Genomic DNA, 18,496 nt, shown 5'->3' on the forward strand with positions numbered 1-18,496 from the left:
AACAACAACAACAGCAACAACAACAACCATCCTGAACTGGGAGTCAGGAGAGCTGGATTCTAGTCCTAATTCTCCCACCACTAACCAGCTGTGTGATTGTCACTTTTACAGTCTTTGTCTAAGAGAATCATAATCCCTGCTTATCTCCCTCATGGGATTGTTGTGAGAACCTGATGAGATAATACACATGAAAACACTTGGTGAATCATAAAGTACTGGACACAAATAAGGAATTATCATCACTGTCACTGCCTACTCCTGCCCCATGTGCATCCCTTGCTGTTGACAACAGCCGTCATGACTCCTCCAACTGAGCGGAGAGTTCCTAGCAGTTCAAAAGTATAGTTTGGGCATTTTAGAGAAGAGCAAAGAAGCACAGTTCTTAAGGCTCCCAAACTTGACCCTTGATGCTGTTCTTCATATCTTCTTCTACTGTATCTTTCAATCTACTACTAGAACCTAGCCCATAGATTTAGATCTGAAGAGGACCTTAGAGGATGTTGATTTCAACTTTCTCATTTTAGAAGAAACTGAGGTATACAGAGATTAGATGACTCGCCAAGGGTCATATGGCTAGTGAGTTTCTGAGGCAGGATTTGAACCCTGGCCTTCCTGACTCCAAGTCCAGTGACCTAACCGCTAGCTTATTGGGAATAAGTTAGTTACCTTCCTAGAGGATCACAGATATAGAGCTGGCAGGTACTTCAGAGGCCATTAAGTCTATATCTCTCCTTTTTGGAAAACCCAAAGCCCAGGTGAAGCCCAGGACTTGCTCAAGGTAAAACAAATAGCAAGCTTCAGAGGTAAGATTTGAACCCTGGTCCTCTGACACCAGAACTATTGGTCTTCCCATTGTACCTTGTTGCCTTAGAAACAGACATTTTTTAGGTAGATCGACATGCATCCCTCTAGCTCCTAAGGGCATCTATTAGGAGATCTTTGGTGGATGTTGACCATATTGGGCTGTCTCCCACTGCCACCTAGCCAATATTCTGAGAAAACTGCCACCTTTCAGATTCCACACCCCAGAATGGAGGCTAAATAGGTTCCCTTGCTCTGAGTTTGACCAGGAGGGATAGAACAAAGTATGCCTTTTGAAAGAGGCAGTGTGGTATAGTGGAAAGAGCATTGGACTTGGGGGGTCAGAATGCTGTGGTTCACATTCTGCCTCAGACACAATCTATGTGACCCTTGACCCCTTTGGATCTCAGTTTCTTCATTAGTAATATGAGCTGATTGGATTTGATGATCCTTGAGATTCCTTCTAGCTTCAACTATATGATACCATGAACCTTCCAGAGGCAAAAAGAAAGGACAAACTTCATATGAGGGTGGATGTGATCCCTCTGTGTCCAAAATGCCAATGGTAGGTGTCTATGGAGTGATTTTTCATACACTGCTCTAGTCTGGCCCTGCTTGTGACCATACTTATGTCAAAAGCGTCAAGATCAACTGGGCAGAGGACCCATGGGGGGAGTTACAAATGTTTGCTCCATGCCCCACCTTTACTTTAAGCCCAATCACTTGTGAGGCCTCACTTCACTTCTCAATGGGGCAGTCAAGAAATGAAAGGTTAAATTCCTCTTGGTTTAAATACCCACTCTTGGGTGGCTCTGATCATTAATACCCTGTTCCCTCAGGCAGGGAAAAATGAACAACTATTTTCCTGAATGGGCATATTTTCTAGCTGACTCAGATTTTCTTCTAGAGCACAGTATTAATGGGAACTATGTCAAGCCCTACAGACAGAAGAGGAACAAAAGAACTTCTATTCCCAGAGCTGGAGCCCAGAAATACATTTTGAGGATAAGACCAATTTGAGTGGTTTCTCCCACCTTAAAACAAAACAAAACAAAACAAAACAGTCATCTTTTATAATGTTAGCACCTGTAAATACTGTGGTGCCTTTTCGCCACAGAGCTCCACGAGACTTGCCCACATTTTATTTTTCTTCTTTTTGGTTTTGCTATAGAATGTTGCATTGTGTAAAATGAAAACATGCACACACACAGAAGAGATCTCTATTGCTGGTTTTGGTGATTTTATGCTTTCAATTTCTGCTGCCTGTAGCCCAAGCAAACCCAAGGACTTATTCCATGTCCTGTCCTCCCCCCACCCCCAACCCCCAACCCATGGAATCATGGGCAAAGTTTTTGGACTCATTTCCTGAAGAGGGGAAAAAAGGTGATGATCTCACACTGTTTCTCTGTACATATTCTATATTTCCAGCCAAACTGAGCTATAGCCAACTCCCAATTAGTGCAAACAAAGGATTTTCCTGAAGTGGTTGCATTATTCGAATTGTACTACATATTGCCATTGGGTTGGAACCAACCATATTTTATAGAATTTATAACTTCAAGTACAGTAAACTCAAATACATGTGACCACTCCAGGAGAGTCATTATTTGCACTAATTGAGACTCAACTGTATTCACTTTTTAAAAAATAAATAGTATTTTTTCCCCAATTACATATTAAGAAAAAATTTTCACATTCATTTTTTACAAGATTTTGAGTTCCAAATTTTTCTCCCTCCCTCTTTCCCTCCCTTCTTCTGAAAACGGTAGGCAATTTGATATAGTTTATATATGTGCTATCATGTAAAACATATTTCCATATTTGTCACAGTTGTGGAAGAAGAAACAGATCAAAAGGAAATAGAACCATGAGAAAGAATAAAGCAAGTGAAAAAAACATGCTTTGGTCTGTACTCTGAGTCCATCCAGTTCTTTATCTGGATATGGATAGTATTTTCCTTCTTCAGTCCTTTGTACTTATCTTAGATCATTGTGTTGCTGAGAAGAGCTGAGTCATTCATAATTGATCATCACATGATGTTGCTGATACTGTGTACGATGTGTTCCTGGTTCTGCTCATTTCACTTTGCCTAAGTGTGTACAGGTCTTTCCAGATTTTTCTGAAATTTGCCTGTTCATAATGTCTTTTTTTTAATTAATTTTTTTTTATCATTCACTTCCCTAAGATTTGGAGTTCCAAATTTTCCCTCCCCTACCCCAAGACATCCTGCAATCTGATATAGGCTCTACATATACATTATTATTAAACATATTTTCACATTACTCATGTTGTAAAGAAGAATTAGAACCAATGGGAAGAACTACAAGAAAGAAAAAAAAAAAGAGCAAATAATATACTTTGATCTGCATTCAGATCTAGTTCTTTTTCTGGATGTGGATAGCATTTTCCATCATGAGTGTTTTGGAACTGTCTTACATCCTTGCATTGCTAAAAAGAGGTAAGTCTATCAAAGTTAGTCATCTCACAATGAGGCTGTTACTATGTACAATGTTCTCCTGGTTCTGCTCACTTCACTCAGCATCAGTTCATGTAAGTCTTTCCAGGTTGTTCTGAAATCTGCCTGCTCATCATTTTTTGGGAACAATAATATTCCATTCCATTCATATGCCACATCTTGTTCAGCCATTTCCCAATTGATGGGCATCCCCTCAATTGCCAACTCTTTGCCACCCCAAAAAGAGCTGCTATAAATATTTTTGTACATGTGAGTCCTTTTCCCATGTTTATGATCTCTTTGGTATACAGATCTATAAGTGGTATTGCTGAATCAAAGTGATTTGGTCTAGAGGTTTAGGGGTGCTGGGACTCCCAGATCCCAACACACCGGTCCTGCCTGAATTTGCCCAAGCCTTCTTTCAGCCAAAACCAAGGTTTATTAAAGATCCACCATATTAGCCAGACTCTTAAGGAATCTGAGCACCTGTGAGTTATTGGCTAGATTGTAAAAATCTGAGCAATGGCTAGATTATAAGAATCATAGCCAAATGTATTCACTTTCATCTGTTCTCTTCCTGCCCTCTCCTACCTCCATGCCTCTGCTCAGATTGTACCAATTCTTAGAATGGACTTTCCTATACTTGGGAGTCATGGAAAGGGCATTTTCCCCTCCAAAACTCTCATAACCCCTTTCCCGTGTCTCTTTTTCACACTTATCACATTTTCATTTGTAGCATACAACTTGAGTGGATGACTTTCCTCCCCTTAGATTGTAAGATCCTTGAAGGCAGGCTCTATGTTTGACTCTCTTTGTATCCATAATACTTATATAAACAGCAGTTCTATTATATGAATTTGTTGAATTAAAGTAATTGGAAAAAAAAGGAGAGAGAACACAGGTAGTTCTAAAGATGAAGTGATAAGGTAGATAGAAGTTATGTGATTTCTCCAATATCATGTGGTAAAGGACCCAGGAAAGCTGGGACTTGAAACTCCAATATTTAGAATATTGAGAGCAGGGATTGTCATCCTTTGTCACGGAATGGTTTTAAGTGATAAATGGCAAGTAGGCCAGGTAGGAGAAGCATGTGCTTCTCTTTCATATGAGACAGTCTTAAGAGCCCTTACTATTGAATGGTTTTAAGTGATAGGGATAGCAGGCAGGTAGGACTAGAAAAAGAAGCATGCACTCATAGTGCCACCCTACTACCTCATCTTTCCTTTTGAAAACTTTTCCCCCTAGGGGGAAAGAGGGAAAGCCAAGGGTCCTTGGCTCTTGTCATGTAGCCTTGATCAAGCCATTTCAACTCTTTAGTTATCATAGGCTATATTACTCAGGAGTCTCAGTTTCATTTTCTATAAAATTAAAGGACTGGTTGAACTCCAAAGGTGGGTCGGCAGAGGGCAGTAGCATGAGGGAGGCACTGTAGGCCCTCCTCTTCAGCTTCTCTTCCCAACTCTAGTTACTGTTTTCCTTTCCATTTAAAGCTATCTCATGCCATAGGTTGTTGACCCCTCCTCCATTCATTGAGAGTTTAGGGCCCTAAGCTCTACTCTGACATTCTATATCTTTAGCACCTAGCCCAGTGCTCTGATCACAGTAGGTACTTAAATGATATTTATTAACTTAAATTGGCTATGCTTTTTTCCAAAAATCAGTGATCAAAGGATATGAACAGATGGTCCTCAAAATAACTTCATACTATTAACAACCATAGGAAATATTGCTCAGAGTTGTCGATAACAAGAAAAATGTAAATCAAAATAATCCTGAAGTTCTATTTCATTGGTAAAGATGACAAAAGAGGGAAATAATCAATGATGGAGGAGTTGTGGAAAGACAGGCACACTAATACACCATTGGTGGAATTGTCCACTGGTAAAACCATTCTTGAAAGCCATTTGGAATTATGCTAAGAAAGTAACTAAGAGATCTATACATTTTAACCCAGAGATACCATTCCTAGATAGATGACTTCAAAGATAGAAAGGTCTCACATGAACTAAAATATTTGTAGTAAAATTTTTTGTAGTCTCAAAGACCTGGCAACAAAGTCAGTGCTCATAGATTGGGGAATGGCTAAACAAAGTGTGATAAATGAATGTAATGTATTACCACTGAGCTGTAAGGTATTTGGAATATGACAAATGCAGAGAAGCATGGAAAGATATGAACTGATGCAAAGTGTAATAAGCAACACCAGGAAAACCTATATAACTATAATTGACATATATGACATATAGAAATAATAATATGACACATATGTATTTTATACACACACATAAATATATATATGTGTGTGTGTGTGTGTGTGTGTGTGTGTATGACTATAATAAAAATGGAAAGAACCCCCAAAATGGAAACTAAATATTGTATAATTATTATTACTAAGCTTGGTCCCAGAGAAATGATACGAGGATGCACTCTTCTTATAGAATCATGAATCCAGGGTTGGAAGGGACCTGTTTCAACTTTCTCATTGTATAGGTGAGGAAACTGAGGCTCAGGGGATGAAGTGACTTGCCTAAATTTACATAGCCTCTCTTTTTTCCAGAGATAGAACACTGAGTATGCTGATACTATTGGACTCAGGTGAAGTGTTTACCTAACTTTTTTTCTCATTTTAATTCTGTTATGAGGGATGGCTCTTTGGATGGGAGTAAGGCAGGGATATATTGGGAAATTAAAATGATGTACATTTATTTATAATTTTAATATGGCTGATTTCTCTGTTGGGACTTGGGAAGTGTGATCTTGACTCCTTCTCCACAGATAAACTCAATTAGCCCAGTTTCTCAAATATGTGGGACTGAAATTCCTACCTACCATGTACAAGGTAATTAATAAATGAATATATAAAGATTGAGCTGGAACTTGGGAAAGGGTGCCACAGACTGATTTGGGGCACAAATGATCAGACAACAGGGACCAGGTCTTAGCTGTATGACATCCATTTCCATGGGGTTATGTTACCTCTGCCCTCACTGATGATAGTCTATTTGTTTTACACTGTTATTTTCAGGCAGTCAACACTTATGGAATACCCACAGAAGCTGGTAGATGAGGGGTGACAAAGTGAAATAATGGTAATATTGGCCTTTGAGAAAGGTACAACAAAATGAAATAGCAAGAGACTCTAAGGGAAAGACAAGAGATGTAAATGTATGCAGAATAAGTGGAAACGATTTTGCTAGGAATTTAATGGATGACCCTGGGCGATGTACAATTCTTGGATTATCAATTTCCTCATCTGTAAAATTAGGGAGTTGGATTGGATGGGGTCTTAGCCTTTTTTTTTACCCTGGACCTTGTTGACAGTCTGGTGAAGCCTATGGACCTCTTCTCATAATACATAAAATAAAATGCATAGGATTACACCAATTAAATTGAAATGCAATTATCAAAATATATTTTGTTTTTAAAAAATGAGTTAATGGATTCCAGGTTAAGAACTAGAATCTGGAGGTTCCCAAAGTAGGTGATACCACCCCCTTGGGGGGTGCTGGGGGGAATTAGTAGCCTCAGGTGAAATTGGGGGGCATTGAAGAAAAATAAGGGGGTGGTAGAAACATAAGGAAAGAAAGAAAAGAAAATTTTGGAAAACCATTCATATGTGCTTCATGTGTTGTGTAACAGAGTTAAAGTTGTAGTGATTACATTATTTTCCAAATAAACACACTAAATGCAAATTATAACCAATCAGTGGTCAAGTCCACCGGTAGGTCTTAACAACAAATGTTGGCAGGCCAGAGTGTTGCCCATTGTCCGGAAGTCCAGCACGCATCTGCAGAAATATGTGCATGTAATGATTTGTTTATAATAAAATACTATAGGGTTACATGATACTACATTGCATCATTAAAATTTCAATGCAGGAAGAAATCCACAAATTTACCATAAGTTATTAAATTTACTATTTTATATTTCTTTTAAATGATGCACATTTTAAAGAAAATAGATTTCTAAGGGGGTGCTAAATGATTTTTTTAAAAAAGGGGCGGTAGGCCAAATAAGTTTGGGAACCTCTGAACTGGTGATCTCTAATCAATTGCATGATTCTAGCTGTGAAGAGCTAAACACCTAAATGCTGAAGGCAAACTGGTTCTGCCACTTAACAACCATTTTTACTCTGGCGAGTCAATTAACTTCTCTGAGCCTCAGTTTCCTTTTCTGGAAGATGAGGGAATTGAATGAGGTGATGTCTGATCCCACTGTGACCAGAATCAGGTGGGCATTAATGAGAGAAGACTTTCTGGAGGCAGGTACTCCTACATCTCTATACTTAGTTTATCACCAAGGATCACATTTCCCTAATCAATTCAGTATACTCTTTTGGAAAGTACCTTATTTTTCAGGATGCTGAAATGGGCCAAACTGGCCCCTTACTCTGCAACACACCACTGAAACACTAGGCTTGAGATGGAAGCCTGGTGCTTATGATTCATGCTTTCATTTGCCTCAGCAAGGTTAACTTCCTGAATAAGTCCCAGTTCTGACACTTAGGCATCATCATAGACTATCAAAGAACTCAGAATGTCAGAGCTGCAAGGAGCCTTCAGTATCAGTTCCATGTCCTCATTGCATAGATAAGGAAACAGCCACTTCTCCTTCTCTTCCTTTCCTCCTCCTCCTTCTCATCCTTGTCCTCTTCTTCCTCCTCTTCCTTTTCTTCTTCCTTCTCCTCTTCCTCTTCTTCCTCTTCCTCCCACTACTCAACTCAAAGGGCTGTGGTGAGAAAAGCAATTCGTGAATTGTAAAGCACTACAAAAATGTGGGCTATTTTTCTCCATCGTATACTAACAAAGGTCTTGACATCCCATTTTTACCTTCAGTCATTTCATAAGCATTTATTAAGTTCCTACTAAGTGCCAGGCATTTATACTAGGCCCTGGAGACACAAAGACAAAATGAAACAGTTCAATACAATAAACATAATAAATGTTGAAAGTGGCTTCTATGTGCCAGGTACTGTGCTAAGTGCTGGAGACACACAAGATGAAAAGAAAGTCCTTGACCCTAACGAGCTTACAATTTAACAGGGGAGACACTATGCAAACAACTATATACAAAGCAAGGTATATACAGGATAAATAGGAAATAATTACCAGACAGAGGGGACTGGAATTAAGAGTGGCTAGGGAAGACTTGTTGTAGCAGATGGGGTTTTAGTTGAGACTTAAATGAAGCCAGGCAGGTCAGTAGTGGGGAGTGGAGGAGGGAGAATGTTCTAGGTATAGGGGACAGCCAGACAGAATGCCTGGGGCTGTGAAATGGAGTGCCTTGTTCTTGTGGAACAGCCAGGGTCACTAGATCAAAGAGGACATGTTGGGGAGTAAGGTTTAAGAAGACTGGAAAGAGAGGAGAGGGTTAAGTCATGAAGAGCTTTGAATGTCAAACAGAGCATTTTGTATTTGCTCCTGGAGGCAATAGGGAGCCACTGGAGTTTATTGAACTGGGGTAGAGGGTAACATGATCAGGCTTGAGCTTAAGGAAAGTCACTTTAGTGGCTGAATAGAGAATGGATTGGAGTGGAGAGAAATGAGAGGCAGGCAGACCTACCTACCAATCCCTGACTTGAAGGTACCAGTGATCAACTGTAAAATCTGATGGCTTTTTCTTTATCCTCATCCTTCTTAACTCTCTCTGTAGCATATGACATCGTTGAACACTCTTTCCTCTGGATACTATCTCCTCTCTGGCTTTTCATGACACTCATCTCCCTTGGTTTTCCTCCTGGCTTTCTGACCATTTCTTAGTTTCTTTTGCTTGATTATCATTCATATCATGCCTCCAAACTGTGGGCATACCCCAAGGCTCTATCTTGGGCCCTCTTCTTTTCTTTCTCTATATCATATCACTGGGGATAAATGGGGTATTCAGGGAGAACTAGCACCTCTGGTGTGAGGGCTTGCTGAGTTCTTTTCAGGGCTGCTCATCTACCTTTGATGTTTACCTGTCACCCGGCTCTCACCTGTGGCTTCAAAAAGAGGTAGCAAGTGCAGTGGCCACATTCTGGTAAAACCATCTTGGTAGATGGGCTAACTGAGGTTATGAGTAACAGACAGGCTTCAAACCCATTGGTGAATCAGGGGGATGACTACTCCAAGCATGTGAAGACTTTCCCCAGTGTAATGGGCAGAAGAGAACAATTTGTTCCAACGACTATGAAGGGGGCTGAAGCAGGTGCTGGGGAGCCCTTAGAGCGTGGTCAGACATTGAAGGTGCCAAAATCATCCATTACATCCTGGGCCATCACCAGTCATCTTGAATTTTGTCTTGCCACTGGACTTTGATGACTCTGGAAGAGAGAGTGAGGCTGATGACTTTGTGCAGCTCTGCCTCACTTAAATCCAGTTAACGCACAAGTCAAGACATCACCCATGAAGTCATCAGTCATCTTCAGAAACGAAGGATGAACAACCACAACCATCTCACTCAGTGACTTTATCAGTTACTATGGATTTCTATGCAGATGACTTCCAGATCTATATATTCACCCTGTTCTCTCTCTTGAGCACCATTCTAACATCCCCAATTACGTAATGGACATCTTAAACTGAATGTTTCAGAGTTAACTCAGAATCAACATATCCAAAATAGAACTTGTTATCTTTCCCCCATCAAAACCCAACCTTCTTTGGAATGTCCCTATATCTATTAAGTATGTCTCCATTCATTTGTGTTATATGGATAATACCGTAATCTTGGTATTATCCCAGACTCCTCATTTGAACTCATGCCATATATCCGATCAGTTGCCAAATCTTGCCATTTCTACCTCCATTGCCTATTTCAAATCCATCCCTTTCTCTCTACTCACACCACCTCTATCCTAGTTCAGGCCTTCATTACCTGTCTCCTGGACTATTGGTATAACTTCCTAATTGGTTTCCCTGCTTCAAGTATCTTCCCACTTAAAACAATTACCTAAGTGATTTTCCAAAAACACAGGTCCCATCCATGTTATTTCCCTACTTAATAAACTCTGATGGCTCTCTGTTACATGGAAGATCAAATATGAACATCACCATTTGATATTCACAACCTGGATTCCACCTGCTTTTTCGGTCTTATTATACATTACTCAATCAAACAATCAAGAAGCTTCTATGTGCCAGCCTCCTTTGTGCTAAGTGCTAGAGATATGGAGACAAAACTGAAATATTCCTTGCTTTCAGGTGGCTTACATTCTAATCTAAACATGCACATTTGTAAGTCTTTACCTAGGATAGGGACTTAACCTGTGATTTCAATGGCTCACACTTGCCTGTGTCTGTCAAAGGTAGGACATCAAAGATAGGACATGGATGTAGGTTTTCTTAGCTCCAAGGCTGGCTCTCTAGCCATTACACTATACTAGGGTGGAGAATCTTCGGCCTAGAGGCCACATGTGCTCCTCTAGGTCCTCAAGTGTGGCCCTTTGACTGAATCCAAACTTCCTGGAACTGTTGTTTGAACTGAAGTTTGGATTCAGTCCAAGGACCTCACTTGAGGACCTAGAGGGTCACATGTGGCCTTGAGGCTACAGGTTCCCCATCCCTGCACTACACTGTCTTCCATTATTATGTATTTTTATGCACACACACATATGTATATATTATTATGTATATATGCTTAGTATATATACAATTAAGGGGGGAGTGTACTAGAAGCTAAGAGGGCTAAGAAAAAAAAAGGCTGAGGTGTCACTTAATCTGAGTGTTGAAAGAAACCACTGATTCTGAGAAGTTGAAGCACAAAGGGAGAAGATTCTAAGAATGAGGAATAGCCAAGTTAAAGACATGGAGATGAGAGACGGAGTGATGTGTGTGTGTGTGTGTGTGTGTGTGTGTGTGTGTGTGTGTGTGTGTAATGGTAAGGAAACAAATATGACTAGATTATAGTGTTTAGAGCGAAGTGATAAGCAAGAAGATTGGAAGGGGGATTGTGAAGAGATATAAATGTTCCCCTTCACATACACTACAGTCTAGTCAGACTGGTCTTTTACTGTTCCTCACATGGTACTTCATCTCTGTTCTCCATTCATGTGCACTGGCTGTCCACCATCATTGGAATGAAGGCCCTTCACCTCTGCCTTTCTCAATCCATAGCTTCTTTCAAGGCTCAGCTCAAGCATTACAAGAAGCCTTCCTTGATCACCCATTCTCTCCACCCCATTACTCCATTATTATTGCCTTTCTTCCAAAATTAGCTTGTTCCTATCTTGTATTTACCTATATGAGTAGAATATACACTACATTAAAATGTAAGTTCCTTGAGGGCAGGACTTCTTTCCTTTTTCTTTGTATCCCCCAGTATCTAATACAGTGCCAGGTATATAGTAAGCACTTAATAAATGCTCAGTAATTGATTAGTTGTTTGACTTAAACAGTCCATTTTATCTCGAGGAGGTAGGACTCCAGGGCCCTTGAGTATTTCAGTGGGAGTATGTAAGGTGGCCAGGTGTCTTTGTCCAGGTGAAGAGGGTAGCTGACCTGGGCAAATCTCTAAATGCTGTGTTTAATGTGCTGGAGCATGTTGAGTGAGGAGGTTTGAGGGGGACTCTGACAAGCTACCCACGGGAATGGCAAGAGGGTTTCCTAAGAGAGGAAGTGGCACTGCTTTTGTGGCAAGCTGAGAAACAGGAACAGACTGGAGCTGGGGGCAGGGTGGCAATTTTAAGCATTAAGGGTCAGTTTCTCTGTGTAATCCCACTTCCCCTCTCATGCCTCTCTCTTACCACCTCATGTTTCCAGTTTCTTTAGTTCTCTTATAAATGTCTTCCTGAAATGCAGTAGGTCAGGGGTAGTGTGGTATTGTGGAAAGAAACCTAGGTTGAAGGGCAGAGTTATAGGATCTAAGATAGAGGAGCTTCAAAGGCCACCCAAATTAGCCCTCTCATTTTACAGAGGTGGAGCCTGAGATCACCTGAGGTTAAATAACTTGTCCAAGGACACACAAGCAGCAACCATCAGAAGTGGCATTTATTCGCACCTCAGATGGTAAATGACTATTGGGCATCTCACTGCTCTTCTCTGAGACTCAGTTTCCTCATTTGACACCTTACAGAATTGTTTTAAAGCTTTATGAAGGCAATTTTATTATTGCAAACTGCTACTGCTACTGACTTCTCTTTATGCTCTTCCTTTTGTATTTGTTTATTGAAGGAAACTGGGAACAGACTGGTGCTTTAGGGGTAGGCCCTGATCCTGCTCATGAGCAAATGAGATGGGGAACCAGAGCGTGGGCAATACAGACTCATTTTTAATATGCCTAAGGAGAAGTAGAATTAGGGCAGTAAATTAAACACATACACACACACACACACACACACACACACACACACACACACACGCACACACACGCACGCACTGCTCCAAAGAGACAAGAAGACCAAAGAATATTACCTCCAAGTCAGAAGACTTGGATTCAAGTTCTGACTATTCTGTTTATTTGCAGTATAACTGTAGGCAATCCACTTTACCTCTTCTGAGCCTCATCTGTAAAATTTGCAATAGCCATCCTAACAAAGTTGATTTGAGGATCAAATGAGAAAATGCATATAATAGACAAGAGTTGTTATTGCTATTTCTTTAAAAAAGAAAGTCAGCCAAGTGTCTAAAAGAAGAGTTAACCCTCTGGAGAGCAGTTCAACCTCAGTCTTACTTTGTTTTGAAGTATAAATTAAGTTCTATTTGGGGGCTGGGGAAGGGAAGAGGACAAGATTAGTTTCATATCATAAAGTCCTGGTCTGGCCTTTAAACTCAAGTCCAGCCTCCACTCACAAAGTGATTCTCTTCCCGTGTCCAGGAGGTGCCCTGGGGCTGGCACCGCTGCATACTGCACCCAGGGCCATGTGCTGCACGGTCACACAACCCTGCTCCCACACCACCAAAGGCTTCTCTTGAGCCAGGCCTTTCAGATGTTGATTCAGGCTGGAGCTTCCTGACCTTTGGCACCTCGTGTGTCATTAGTGGCTGTTTCTGATCAATGGAAAACAGTGAGATCAACAAATAATGAAGTCCATTTGCTAGCTGCTCACTCATTTGTGACATTTAATTAGAATAATTGACCTAAACTGGTCTTTTTCTCCTACCTGCATTAAAAAATACATCAATGCACCCCAATGCAGGGAAGAAACTGTACTTTTTTTTTAACGAGGTTTTAAGTAAAGCCCAATATCAAAACACCATATAATACTTTTATCTCATTGAAGACATTTCATGCTTATTAAAATATTATTGCTCTAAGGCATATTTTGATTTTCTGCTTAAGAGTGTGTGCAGAGACTTGCTATGGAGAGAATAACAAAGGAACCTTAAACGTGAAAAAAAAAAGCTCACACACACATGAAAGATAATATGTTGGCTATTAGTCTCAGTATCATTTCCCCAGGATTATGTCTTTCCAAATATAGCATTGGTTTAAAAATAAAAAGCAGTGTACAGTAATGGAACACCCTCCCTTTTCTTGGGGTGAAGGGGTCCTGTGAGTGGCTGGCAATAGAGGTAGTTTCTCCCAGCCTGGCACTCCCTCGGTGCCCTTGTCAGGCCACTGACTGCTCTACTCTTACCTTGGGCCAGGGCTGCCTACACCTGAGTGTGCAGCACCTCCTTACTGAGCTCTCAGAAGGCAAGGGGAAACATCCCCTTTGTCTGTTTCCCCCCCCAGAGATGAAAGCCTTGAAGAAGCTGAGGAGCAATCTCATCCAATTGGCAGATGATTGGCAGCTTTTTGAAGTGTATCCACTTGGTGGAAGTCGTTGGGTCAGGGGCACAGAGAGCAGGAGGGGCCGTCTTCCTTGGCTATGTGTGTGTCTCTTAATGCAGATTCCTCTCTCCATCCATGGCCTCTCTCAGATTGGGGAGAGTCGCTAGACTGTTGCTTTGGATGGGGAAAATTGCTATCAATTGGGAAGGCCACTTGGCAATACATTTAAACTCCTTTTAGGTTGGCCCAGAAGTACAATTTAAGTTTTATTGAATATAATCAAAGCCCATTCTGAATTGATCCTCATAGAGTGAGATAACACTCTCTAGTCAAGGGAGAGTAAAACATTTACATAAACGGAATAAATCAGGTGGAAGCAATGAACAATCCCCGCTGATTCACAGAGATGTGGAGCTAAGAACAGCCTCCTGGAAGAGCCTACAGAATGATGCAAAGGAGCTAATTTCTTCGTCATTATTATTTCTTGAAAGTGGAACCCACTCTTGGATTACTTAGACTAGTTACAGCTAGTTTTCATCAGTACCACTTAGCAATCTGACCATTCCAGGCTACCCACAAATATTTCACGGAATCACAGAATCAGAAGTCATGTCATTTTCAACTCAAATCTATCAGATTGACAAAGATGATAAAGAAAAAATGGCAATTGTTGGAAGGGCTACCAGAAAATAGGCACATTAATGTATGTTGGTGGAGCTATAAATTGGCCCAGGAGACATCACTACTAAGCCCATAACCTAAAGAGATCAAAGGAAGAGAAAAAATATGTATAAAAATATTTATAAAAGCTTTTTCAAAATTTGTGTTTTTTTTAATTAAAAAAAATTCTTTCTCTCTTTCTCACCACCCATCTTGGGGGGAAAAAAGAAAACAAAAAAGAAAAACAAAATTCCTATGCATAGTGAAGCAAAACAAATTGCTCCACTGGAAATACACCCCCCCCCCACACACACACCTATACATCCACACATATACATACACATACATCCTGAGTCCATCACTTCTCTGTCAGAAGGTGGGTAGCATGTTTTAACATGGGTCCTCTGGAACTGTGACTGGTCATTGAATTGATCAGAATACTCAAGTCTTTTAAGGTTGCTTGTTTTTTACAATGTTGCTGTTATTGTATAAATTGTTCTAGTTTCAATCCTTTCACAATATATCAATTCATACAAGTCTTCCCAGGTTTCTCTGAAGTTATTCCTTTTATAATTTCTTGCAGCACAGTTGGATTCTATTATATTCATATAACATAATTTGTTCAGCCATTTCCCTAATTAGTAGACACACTCTTAATAATGATAATAATATAACAAATAAATAATAGAACACAACAGTTTTTGTTGTCAGTCATGTCTGACAGTTTGTGACCCCACTTGGGGTTTTCTTGGCAAAGATACTGGAATGGTTTCCCATTTTCTTCTCCAGCTCATTTTACAGATGAGGAAGTTGAGGCCAAAGGGTTAAGTGACTTGCCCAGGGTCACCCAGCTAGTAAATGTCTGAGGTTAGGTTTGAACTCAGGAAGATGAGTCTTCCTGACTCTAGTCCCAGGACTCTATCCACTGTGCCACTTAACTGCCTCCTTCTTAGCCCCTGCAAAAAATAGCTGCTATAAATATTTGTGAACATAAGAGTCCTTTCCCCCTTTTCTGTGATCTCTTTGGTGTCTAAACTTGGTAGTGACATCACTGTATCAAATGGTATGCATAATTTATTGACTTTTTGGGTACAGTTCCAAAATGCTTTCCAGAATGGTTTCACAGGTCTATCAATAATGCAGTAATATATGTATTTTCTCATAGTCTCTCCAACATTTGTCACATGCCTTTTTATTATCTTTCCTAGTCTGATAAGTGTGATATGTAACCTTAGAACTGCTTTAATTTTCATTTCATTAATTATTAGTGTTTTGAAGCAATTTTTATGATTTCTTTTTTTACATTTCAACATTCTCATTTAAAGTTTTGAGTTCCAAAATTCTATCCCTTCCTCCCTCCCTCTCTACCCTATCCCCTCCCTAAGGTAGTAAGCAATCAGACATAGGTTATATATGTGCAATTATGTAAAACATTTCCCTATTAGTTATTTTGTACAAGAAGACTCAAATAAAAGAAAAAATGAAAGAAAGTGAAAAAATAGCATGCTTCAGTCTATATTCAATTAATATCAGTTCTTCCTTTGGAGGCAGATAGTATACTTCATCATTTGAGATTGTCTCGGATCATCATATTGCTGAGAATAGCTAAGTCATTCACAGATCTTCATCGAACAATATTGCTGTTACTATGTCCAACATTTTCATAGTTCTGTTCAATTCACTATGCATCAGTTCATGTAAGTCTTTTCAGGTTTTTCTGAAATCATTCTGCTTGTCAATTCTTATAACACGATAATATTACATTACAATCATATGCCACAGCTTGTTTAGACGTTCTCCAGTTGATGGGCATCCCTTTGATTTCCAATCCTTATCCAGTACAAAAAGAGTTGCTATAAATATTTGTGTATATATAGGTTCTTTTCCCTTTTTGTGGATGTCTTTGGGATATGGACCTAGCAGTGGCATTGCTGGATCAAAGGGTATGCACAGTTTTATAACCCTTTGGGCACCATTCCAAATGGCTCTCCATAATGGCTGGATCAGTTCACAACTCCACCAACAGTGCATTAGTGTCCCAGTTTTCTTACATCCCCTCCAACATCCAGTGTTTTCCCTTTTTGTCATATTAGCCAATTTGATAGGTGTGAGGTGGTACCTCAGAATTGTTTTAATTTGCATTTCTCTAATCAACAGTGATTTCGAGCCTTTTTATATAACTATAGATAGCTTTGGTCTCTTTGAAAACTGCCTGCTCACATCTTCGAAGCATTTATCAATTTGGGGATGACTTGTATTTTTATAAATTTGACTCAATTGTCTCTCTTTCTCCATACATACATACATACATACATACATACATTATATATATATATATATATATATATATATATATACATACATATACGGAAATGAGGCCTTTATTAGGGATATTTGTTGCAAAAATTCTCCTCCCCCCAGTTTTCCACTTTCCTTACAATTTTGGTTGCATTGGTTTTGCTTGTGCTAAACTTTTTAAATTTTATATAATCAAAATTATCATTTTAAAGTTTGTAATGCTTTCTATATCTTTTTTGGTGCTAAATTGTTCCCTTCTCCATATATCTGACAGATAAGCTATTCCACACTCTCTTAATTTGCTTATGGTGTCATCCTTTATGTATAAATCATGTACCCATTTTGACTTTTATCTTGGTATATGGTATGAGATGTTGGTCTATATCTAATTTCTGCCATACTGTTTTCCAGTTTTTCCAGCATTATTTGTCAAATAATGGGTTGTTGTTCCAAAAGCTTGGTTCTTTGGGTTTATCACATACTAGATCATTATAATGTAATTTGTACCTAATCTATTCCACTGATCTACCACTCCATTTCTTAACCAGTACCAGATTGTTTTGATAATTACCATTTTATAATACAGTTTGAGATCTGGTACAACTAGACCACCTTCTTTTGCATTTTTAAAACTGATTCCCTTGATATCCTTGAGCTTTTGTTCTTCCAGATGAATTTTGTTTTTATTTTTCTAGCTCTTTAAAATAATTTTGATAGTTTGATTGGGATGTCACTGAATAAATAGGTTAATTTAGGTAGAATTGTCATTGTGATTATATTGGCTTGGCCTACCCATGAATAATTAATGTTTTTCCAGTTGTTTAGATCTGATTTTACTTGTGTGAAAAATGTTTTATAGTTGTGTTTCTTTAGTTCCTGGATTTGTCTTGTCAGGTAGACTCTCAAGTGTTTTACATTGTCTACAGTTATTTTAAATCAAATTTCTCTTTCTATATCTTGCTGCTGGATTTTGTTGGTAATATATAGAAATGCTGATGATTTCTGTGGGTAACTATTTACTAAATAGCTTTGGGTAACTGATAAAATTGTTAATAATTTCAAGTAGTTTCTTAGTTGATTCTCTAGGATTTTCTAAGTATAACATCATATCATCTGTAAAGAGTGATAGCTTTGTTTCCTCATTGCCTATTCTAATTCATTTAATTTCTTTTCTTCTTTTATTGCTATACCTATGATTTTTAGTACCATATTAAATAATAGAGGTGATAATGGGCACCCTTGCTTCATTGCTGATTGTATTGGAAAGGCTTCTAGTTTATTCCCATTATAGATTATGCTTGCTGATAGTTTTAGATAAGTAGTATTTATCATTTTAAGGTAAGCTCCATTTTTTTTTCTTTTTGGTGAGGCAATCAGGGTTAAGTGATTTGCTCAGGGTCACACAGCTAGTAAGTGTCAAGTGTCTGAGGCTGGATTTGAGATAAGCATCATTATTCCTATGCACTCTAGTGTTTTTAATAGGAATTGGTGCTATACTTTGTCAAAGGCTTTTTCTGCATCTATTGAGATAATCATATGATTTCTGTTGGTTTTGTTATTGATATGGTTAATTATGCTGATAGTTTTCCT

Source organism: Phascolarctos cinereus, unplaced genomic scaffold, assembly GCF_003287225.1.
Source record: "Phascolarctos cinereus isolate Bilbo 61053 unplaced genomic scaffold, phaCin_HiC Scaffold_3;HRSCAF=262, whole genome shotgun sequence".
NCBI lineage: Eukaryota > Metazoa > Chordata > Mammalia > Diprotodontia > Phascolarctidae > Phascolarctos > Phascolarctos cinereus.